This window comes from Oncorhynchus mykiss, chromosome 29 (genome assembly GCF_057628025.1).
Source record: "Oncorhynchus mykiss isolate SJ-2025 chromosome 29, ASM5762802v1, whole genome shotgun sequence".
Lineage (NCBI taxonomy): Eukaryota > Metazoa > Chordata > Actinopteri > Salmoniformes > Salmonidae > Oncorhynchus > Oncorhynchus mykiss.
The window spans coordinates 12,145,129-12,155,361 of NC_143050.1; positions in this window are offsets into that span (position 1 = coordinate 12,145,129).

Sequence of the window (10,233 nt, forward strand, 5' to 3'; positions counted from 1 at the left end):
ATGTTGGTGACTATGGCTCCATGTATTATCCTCTATTGGAGGTCAGCTGTCTTCTTTTCAATAGGCAGTTTGTATAAAGACTGCCAACAGCCTTTTGGGGAGGCACCTGGACCTAACATACCCGCCCACCTCGTAGATTTGACCCCTTCCAGGGAAGAAGCACGGGACACTTTTACACAGATTTTTCCCACTGCCTTGAACTCCTCCAGCTCCGGGGTATTGAAGGAAAACAGGATCCACACGTCCTCCTCTAATTCCCCCGCCCGCAGCACTAACATTCAGCGCAGGGAACACATAATCTAGACCCTCCGTCCATCAGAATTGGAAGTGTCAGTCACATACTGCCGATGAAGTACTGGCAAGGAATTGCAGACCTCAGCTACGACCTTCCTCAGTAGGCGAGATGATCGGATCCCTGCTCTTTCTTCCAGCTCCTCTAGTGATCTGCTCCTGCTCCGCATCAGATGACCCAGCTTGGTACACCCCACACCTAACAGACATGAACGTAGGCTGGTTGAATCCACAGCACGGGACTGGATAGCAGTGTTGTAAAAAAAAAAATAGGCTCTTCAAAAAGCCACATCCCTGTTGGCGTGCCTTACGGGACTTGACAAAAACTCCTAAAGCCTGCTTAATAACAGACTCATAAAATGGGGACAAATCCCCCCCCCCCCCCCTAGCTTTAAGAGGAAAAGGTGCTTGTCTAAGCCCAAACAGTCTTTCTCCTCATCAATGTGTAGGCTGTGTCGACCCAGCTAGAACCATCACTGTACAACAGTCTCTGGGCTGCTTGAAGCCGGAAAGCCATGATCCTGGAAGAAATGTCCACCAGGCCTTGGCCACACTTGTGCAGTAGCAGATGCAGGGCCCAATGTTGTCCAGACCAGAAGAAATTGACAATGGTCCTCTGAAGCTCTTGTACCCTGTTGGCTGTACAATCATTAGTCTTTGCCACAGGGTAGAGGCAGCTAGCTTATTGTCTACCAGCACCCTTCCTTTATAAGACAGTTGGGGGAGCACCCATTTCCACCTTGACAATCTGGCACACACTTTCTCCACTACACCCTCCCAGTTCTTTTTCTGAAAGACATTGGAGCCTAGAAAAAAAAACAAAGTCTTCATCCCATCTCTGGCCCACTGAATCCCCCCTGGTAACTGTGGAGCAGAGCCTGTCTGCAGCTGACCTGGCCACAGCAATTCGACTCTAGCTGAGGAGGCCCCCTCATACACCTTTAAAGCATTTGAGAGAACCTTAACATCCTCACCCCCTGTAATAAAAACTGTCACGTCATCTGCATACGCAGACAGTGCTATCGTGGGACCCTTCATTACACCTGGCACAGAGAAACTAGTAAGCTTCGGTCTTAAAAAAACAAAGCATTGGTTCAATCGCCAGACTATATAACTGCCCTGAAATTAGGCATCCCTGCATGATACCCCTTTGGATGGGGATGGGGCAGCTCAAACCACCCCCCACCTTCACCATACATGAGGCCCCAGCATACAGTAATCTCATCCAAGACAAAAAGACATCCCCAAAACCAAAGGCTTTCATTGTTTTGAACAAGTACTGATGGTCCACACGGTCAAAGGCCTTCTCCTGACCCAAAGAAAGTAAACCCACATTTACATCAGACAGTTTACAAATGTCTAAAACATCTCTTATTAGACACAAGTTATTAAATAGAGCAGTCAGGTCCACAGTAAAACAGGTCCTTGTGGCCCAACAGCCCCAGATACTCGTTGAACCTGTTTGAGAAACATTCTGATACAATTGTGTATTCTGCTCACAGCAATGCAACAGAGCCAAATCCCCCTTTTTTTGGCAACAATGAAAGCACAGCACATTGACAGGATACAGGAACCACTTCATAAAAATCCCCCCCGATAGATCTTATAAAACTCAGATGGTAAACCATCGATGCCAGGAGCTCGGCCTGATGTGAGCTGCATAACTGATGTGGACAGCTCCTGCAGAGTAATGTCAGAGTCCAGAGCAACTCTCTGCTCAGGGCCCAATTGAGGAAGTCCATGTAACAATTGTTCAGTACACAGAGAATCACAATCCTCCGCCTTATAGAGGGCAGAGTAGAAATCCACTGCACGTTGACGCATCTCACCTTCATCTGTGGTCACCTTCCCATCAGGGAGACGAAGGCAGACCAACTGTTTGCATTGCAATGTAGACTGCCCTAGGTTAAAAAAAATGCATATCCTTGAGGGTAGCAAAACGAGACCTAATCAAGGCACCCTTCACTCTTTCATGTAAAAGCGACCTCAGTTCATGTCTCTTGTCCTGTATGTTCATTAGTCTGGGGTCATTCAGAGTGAGCAAATTCAATTCAATAGATTTGATGTCCTGTTCAAGGGCCCTCTTTAACTTCAATACGAGACAGAGCAGTATACTCTTGACAAAACAATCGTATTTGGGCCTTCCCAACCTCCCACCATTGTCTCAAGGACTCAAAATTCCCTTTTTTAACCCTCCATTTTTCCCAAAATAACAAAAACCTTTCACAAAACATGACATCATGTAACAATTTAACATTAAAATACCAGTAAGGTGAGTAAGGTGACCTTTGTGGACAGGACAAGTGCATATCAATAGACACATTATGGTGATCAGAAAAACCCACAGGAGTAATGGCACACCTTCCAACCCTACTACAGTAGTGATCAGATACATACAACCTGTCTAACCTTCCAACCCTACTACAGTAGTGATCAGATACATGCAACCTGTCTAACCTTCCAACCCTACTACAGTAGTGATCAGATACATACCACCTGTCTAACCTTCCAACCCTACTACAGTAGTGATCAGATACATGCAACCTGTCTAACCTTCCAACCCTACTACAGTAGTGATCAGATACATACAACCTGTCTAACCTTGCTGCACTGACAGGACCTTCAATAACGTTTAGCCATGTGTACCGCCTAACTTTTGCATTCCTTACTCTCCACACATCAGAAAGCTCAAACTCAGTTAATAGACCAGACAGGCAGGTAGCTGACCGCAGGTGAGGTTCTTCAGCAGTGCGGTCAACAGTAAAATCCACTGGACAGGTCCAGTCTCCCCCTAAAACCATACACCCCTCTTGGTCACACTGTCTTCAGGTTTCCGCTCTGAACCCTCATTAGGAGCATAAACAGAAAAATACAAAAAAATACACAACATCTGCCTGACCACTAAAACCTGACCCTTGACAATCTCTGTTGTAGACACCACAGTCACCCCTAAGCCTGAGGAAAACAAAATTGTCACCCCTGCACTGAAATTAGTTCCATGACTGAGTATATGCTGCCCCTCCCACCACATACCCCAGTCAACCTCATTTTCCTCATCACTGTGTGTCTCCTGTAGGAAAACTACATTCAGCCTTTTCTGTTTTATTACTTCTAATACCCAAACCCTCTTATTCCTGTCCCTTCCTCCATTAATATTGAGAGAACCGACCCTTAGTACCTCCATGTAGACATGAGAAAGGGAAAGCAGAAGAAACCACAGAGAAACCAGACAAAGAGAAGAAAACACCCTATGAGGCATGATCATCATCGTTGTTTTAATTTTCGTTTAACCTTACTACGTGTCCCACTACCTTTTGCTGCCGTGACAGCAGTATCAAATTTTCTCAAGCAAAAACGCTTCTTCTCACTCAACTGGTCAAACCCCACCGTCTTCTGTAACATCACAACTGACCCAACTAATGTGATCAACGTCAAATAAATCTGCCAATTTGACAGATTTCCCAAAAGTCTGATCCAGGAACCCATTTACCTCATCTAGATTATAAATTGAGTCGCAACACAATTAGACCCAAGCAAATCATGAGAAAACAAAAAGATAATTACTTGACACATTGGAAAGAATCAACAAAAAACAGAGCAAACTAGAATGCTATTTGGCCCTAAACAGAGAGTACACAGTAGCAGAATACCTGACCACAGTGACTGACCCAAACTTAAGGAAAGCTTTGATTATGTACAGACTCAGTGAGCATAGCCTTGCTATTGAGAAAGGCCGCCGTAGGCAGACATGGCTCTCAAGAGAAGACAGGCTATGTGCACACTGCCCACAAAATAAGATGGAAACTGAGCTGCACTTCCTAACCTCCTGCCCAATGTATGACCATATTAGAGAGACATATTTCCCTCAGATTACACAGATCCACAAAGAATTTGAAAACAAATCCAATTTTGATAAACACAGCAGCAAGATGTGTGACGTGTTGCCCCAGGAAAGGTGCAACCAGTGAAGAATAAACACTATTTTAAATGAAACCCATATATGTGTTTATTTGTTTTCCCTTTAAGTACTTAAACCATTTGCACATCGTTACAACACGGTAAATAGACATAATATTACATTGGCAATGTCTTTATTCGTTTGGAACTTTTGTTGGTGTAATGTTTACTTATATGTTTATTATCTATTTAACTTGCTTTGTCAATGTAAGCACAGGATTGGGTCGGTTACATTCTAAATGTAATCTGCTACAGTTACTAGTTGACTGTCCAAAACTGCAATCGGTAACGTAACTTTGGGATTACCCCAAAGTCAGTAATGTAATCTGATTACTTTCTCCTTAAGAGGCATGAGAAGAAGACAAAAATGTATGTTACCATTTGAACGACTTCTGTTGCAGGATAAATCAATGTTACAGTTTACATAGCTGGCCACATCTGGATGTTACGTTTTCTGGGTTGGTTATGTAGGCTTCTTCTAACCCATCGCTTTCTACTGCATGTAATACGATTAAATGATATCTTTACATAAATATATATCATTTATAAGTCCAAAAATGGATGTAGCAACTACAGATTGCCCCTTTTAATTCTATCAAAAGTGTGTGAGTTTGAGCATGTGTCCATTAGGCCTATGGGTTTGGTTTTTAACAGCATGAATTAGATTGAGCAATAAAACATTTAAAAACTTTTATTCCATAGGCTTGGATTCGCATAATGCAGCTGTTGAGTTTGAGCATGTATTCATTAGGCCTATGGGTTGTTTTTTAACAGCATGAATTAGATTGAGCACTAAAAGCCCCACGTTTATTCCATAGGCTTGGCTCTGCACTATGCAGCTGTTGCAAGAGCACATTTTTCACTGTCTGTCCACTGCTTTCAAAAACAATGATTGATAGGCAGCTTAAACTTCTTGAATTCAACCATTGGGTTCTAATTGTGAGGTTAGATTACTCGTTGGTTATTACTGCATTGTCGGAACTAGAAGCACAAGCATTTCGCTACACTCACATTAACATCTGCTAACCATGTGTATGTGACAAATAAAATTGGATTTGAAATACACATTTAGATTTGTGAACAGCCATCTGCAACAACCACAATCTGTAAAGAGCAAATAGCTGAATGAGAGTTATGTCAATGTGCTGTATAGATATCAATAATAAGTGATATCCGTATCGCCATAGACTACACTGCTGTCATCCTGACCTCCAAGCATTTATTCAAGTTGGCCGACAGCAGTGGCACCATTGGAAGACACATCTTGGACTGTAGCCTACAAAAGCCCATTCCTGATCTGTTCCCCTCAACCCTTTAAACATGGCATACTGGTCTCTGACTTGTGGTCAGACTTGCTCAGGTGAAACCACCGTAAACGTTTTCAATGTTGATTTGAATGTCATTGAGTAAACAAATATGTCAAAAAATATATTTTTCCAAACATCCTTTATGAATTTAAAAGTAGTTGATTAATTAATGTCATCTAGTTTTTCAATAGTATCTGTAATCTGGTTACAATATTTTTTTCTGGTAACGAAACGGATTACAGTTACCGTTTTTTTTTGTAATCCCTTACATGTAATACGTTACTCCCCAACTCTGTGTAAACATATGTTTCCCATGCCAATTAAGCCCCTTGAATTGAATTGAATTGAATGGAGAGAGAGAGAGAGAGAAACAGAGAGAAACAGAGAGAAAGAGAGAAAAGCTCTGGGGTTGTTTTCTGTTGAAATGGGAGGTTTACAGGCTTAGATGGGTGTTGTGACCTAACTCAAACACTCAGAGAACTGACAGAGCAAAGACAAGCAGGAGAGAAACATCTAAGACTGGATCAGTACACTGACAAAGAGGAGAGGAGACACGGTGGAGAGAGTGGAGGGGAATGGGGAGGGGAGGGGAGAGGGGAAAGAGAGAGGAGAGGAGACACGGGTGGAGAGAGTGGAGGGGAGAGGAGACACGGTGGAGAGAGTGGAGGGGAGAGGGGGGGAGGGGAGGGGAGAGGAGAGGAGACATGGTGGAGAGAGTGGAGGGGAGAGGAGACACGGTGGAGAGAGTGGAGTGGAGGGGAGAGGAGAGGGGAGGAGACACGGTGGAGAGAGTGGAGGGGAGAGGAGACATATCTAAGACTGGGTTAGTACACTGACACAGAGGAGAGGAGACACAGTGGAGAGAGTGGAGGGGAAAGGAGACATATCTAAGACTGGATTAGTACACTGACACAGAGGAGAGGAGACAAGGTGGAGAGAGTGGAGGGGAGAGGGGAGGGGAGAGGGGAAAGAGAGAGAAGAGGAGACACGGGTGGAGAGAGTGGAGGGGAGAGGAGCTGAGACACGGTGGAGAGAGTGGAGGGGAGAGGGGAGGGGAAAGAGAGATGAGAGGAGACACTGGTGGAGAGAGTGGAGGGGAGAGGGGAAGGGAGAGGGGAGAGGGGAAGGGAGAGGGGAGAGGAGACACGGTGGAGAGAGTGGAGGGAAGAGGGGAGAGGAGACATCTAAGACTGGATTAGTACACTGACACAGAGGAGAGTAGACAAGGTGGAGAGAGTGGAGGGGAGAGGAGAGGGGAGAGAAGAGAAGACACGGTGGAGAGAGTGGAGGGGAGAGGAGAAAAATCTAAGACTGGATTAGTACACTGACACAGAGGAGAGGAGACACGGTGGAGAGAGTGGAGAGGAGAGGAGACACAGGTGGAGAGAGTGGAGGGGAGAGGAGAGGGGAGAGGGGAAAGAGAGAGGGGGAGAGGAGAGGAGACACGGGTGGAGAGAGTGGAGGGAAGAAGGGAGGGGAGAGGGGAAAGAGAGAAGGACACGGGTGGAGAGAGGGGAGGGAAGAAGGGAGGAGAGAGGGGAAAGAGCAAGGGGGAGAAGAGAGGAGACACGGGTGGAGAGAGTGGAGGGGAGAGGGGAGGGGAGAGGGGAAAGAGAGAGGAGACATGGGTTGAGAGAGTGGACAGAAGAAGGGAGGAGAGAGGGGAAAGAGAGAGGGGGAGAGGAGAGACACATCTAAGACTGGATTAGTACACTGACACAGAGGAGAGGAGACACGGTGGATAGAGTGGAGGGAACAAGGGAGGGGGTAGGGGAAATAGAGAGGGGGAGAGGAGAGGAGACACGGGTGGGGGGGGGGAGGGGAGAGGAGACACATCAAAGACTGGATTAGTACACTGACAGAGGAGAGGAGACACGGGTGGAGAGAGTGGAGGGGAGAGGGGAGGAGAGAGGGGAAGGAGAGATTGGGGAGAGGAGGGGAGACACGGGTGGAGAGAGTGAAGGGGAGAGGGGAGGAGAGAGGGGAAAGAGAGAGGAGAGGAGACACGGGTGGAGAGAGTGGAGGGGAGGAGAGAAAGGGGAGCTCTGGTATTGTTATCTGTTTGAGAGAGAGAGAGAGAGAGAGAGAGAGAGAGAGAGAGAGAGAGAGAGAGAGAGAGAGAGAGAGAGAGAGAGAGAGAGAGAGAGAGAGAGAGAGAGAGAGAGAGAGAGAGAGAGAGAGAGAGAGAGAGAGAGAGAGAGAGAGAGAGAGAGAGAGAGAGAGAGAGAGAATACAGATGCCATCACAACAGCAATATTTATGACCTGTGCCACACGAAAAGGGCAACAAGTGGTTAACAAACACCCTTGTAAATAAAACACATATTTATGTTTATTTATTTTCCCCTTTTGCACTTGAACTATTTGCACATCGTTAGAACACATAATATGACATTTGAAATGTCTCTATTCCTTCGGAACTTTTGCGAGCATATTGTTTACTTTCATTTTCTGTTTATTTCACTTTTGTTTATAATCTATGTAATAACCATAGAGATCCTATTAAATGACGAGAGTGGCTGTAGTGATAACTTACTATCAATGGAACCAGTCAAACAGATATTATTAAATAGATAGAGCAGAGACACACAATAACATTATATCTCTTTCATCTCTATCTGAGCTCTATCATCTCTGTCTCTATCTCGTCTCTGGTTCATCTCATCTCTATCTACATATCTCCCCAGACCTGACTGCCCTTAACCAACACAAAAACATCCTATGGCGTTCTGCATTAGCATCGAACAGCCCCCGTGATATGCAGCTGTTCAGGGAAGCTAGAAACCATTCTACACAGGCAGTTAGAAAAGCCAAGGCTAGCTTTTTCAAGCAGAAATTTGCTTCCTGCAACACTAACTCAAAAAAGTTCTGGGACACTGTAAAGTCCATGGAGAATAAGAACACCTCCTCCCAGCTGCCCACTGCACTGAAGATAGGAAACACTGTCACCACTGATAAATCCACCATAATTGAGAATTTCAATAAGCATTTTTCTACGGCTGGCCATGCTTTCCACCTGGCTACTCCTACCCTGGTCAACAGCACTGCACCCCCCACAACAACTCGCCCAAGCCTTCCCCATTTCTCCTTCTCCCAAATCTGCTCAGCTGATGTTCTGAATGAGCTGCAAAATCTGGACCCCTACAAATCAGCCGGGCTAGACAATCTGGACCCTTTCTTTCTAAAATTAACTGCCAAAATTGTTGCCACCCCTATTACTAGCCTGTTCAACCTCTCTTTCGTGTCATCAAATCGGAGGGTCTGCTGTCCGGACCTCTGGCAGTCTCTATGGGGGTGCCACAGGATTCAATTCTTGGACCGACTCTCTTCTCTGTATACATCAATGAGGTCGCTCTTGCTGCTGGTGAGTCTCTGATCCACCTCTACGCAGACAACACCATTCTGTATACTTCTGGCCTTTCTTTGGACACTGTGTTAACAACCCTCCAGGCAAGCTTCAATGCCATACAACTCTCCTTCCGTGGCCTCTAATTGCTCTTAAATCCAAGTAAAACTAAATGCATGCTCTTCAACCGATCGCTACCTGTACCTACCCGCCTGTCCAACATCACTACTCTGGACGGCTCTGACTTAGAATACGTGGACAACTACAAATACTTAGGTGTCTGGTTAGACTGTAAACTCTCCTTCCAGACCCATATCAAACATCTCCAATCCAAAGTTAAATCTAGAATTGGCTTCCTATTTCGCAACAAAGCATCCTTCACTCATGCTGCCAAACATACCCTTGTAAAACTGACCATCCTACCAATCCTCGACTTTGGCGATGTAATTTACAAAATAGCCTCCAATACCCTACTCAACAAATTGGATGCAGTCTATCACAGTGCAATCCGTTTTGTCACCAAAGCCCCATATACTACCCACCATTGCGACCTGTACGCTCTCGTTGGCTGGCCCTCGCTTCATACTCGTCGCCAAACCCACTGGCTCCATGTCATCTACAAGACCCTGCTATGTAAAGTCCCCCCTTATCTCAGCTCGCTGGTCACCATTGCATCTCCCATCTGTAGCACACGCTCCAGCAGGTATATCTCTCTAGTCACCCCCAAAACCAATTCTTTCTTTGGCCGCCTCTCCTTCCAGTTCTCTGCTGCCAATGACTGGAACGAACTACAAAAATCTCTGAAACTGGAAACACTTATCTCCCTCACTAGCTTTAAGCACCAACTGTCAGAGCAGCTCACAGATTACTGCACCTGTACATAGCCCACCTATAATTTAGCCCAAACAACTACCTCTTTCCCTACTGTATTTTATTTATTTATTTATTTTGCTCCTTTGCACCCCATTATTTTTATTTCTACTTTGCACATTCTTCCATTGCAAATCTACCATTCCAGTGTTTTACTTGCTATATTGTATTTACTTTGCCACCATGGCCTTTTTGCCTTTACCTCACTTATCTCACTTCATTTGCTCACATCGTATATAGACTTGTTTATACTGTATTATTGACTGTATGTTTGTTTTACTCCATGTGTAACTCTGTGTCGTTGTATGTGTCGAACTGCTTTGCTTTATCTTGGCCAGGTGGCAATTGTAAATGAGAACTTGTTCTCAACTTGCCTACCTGGTTAAATAAAGGTGAAATAAAATAAAAAATAAAAAAATCTATATAACCTCTATCATCTCTATCTCTATCACCTCTATCTACA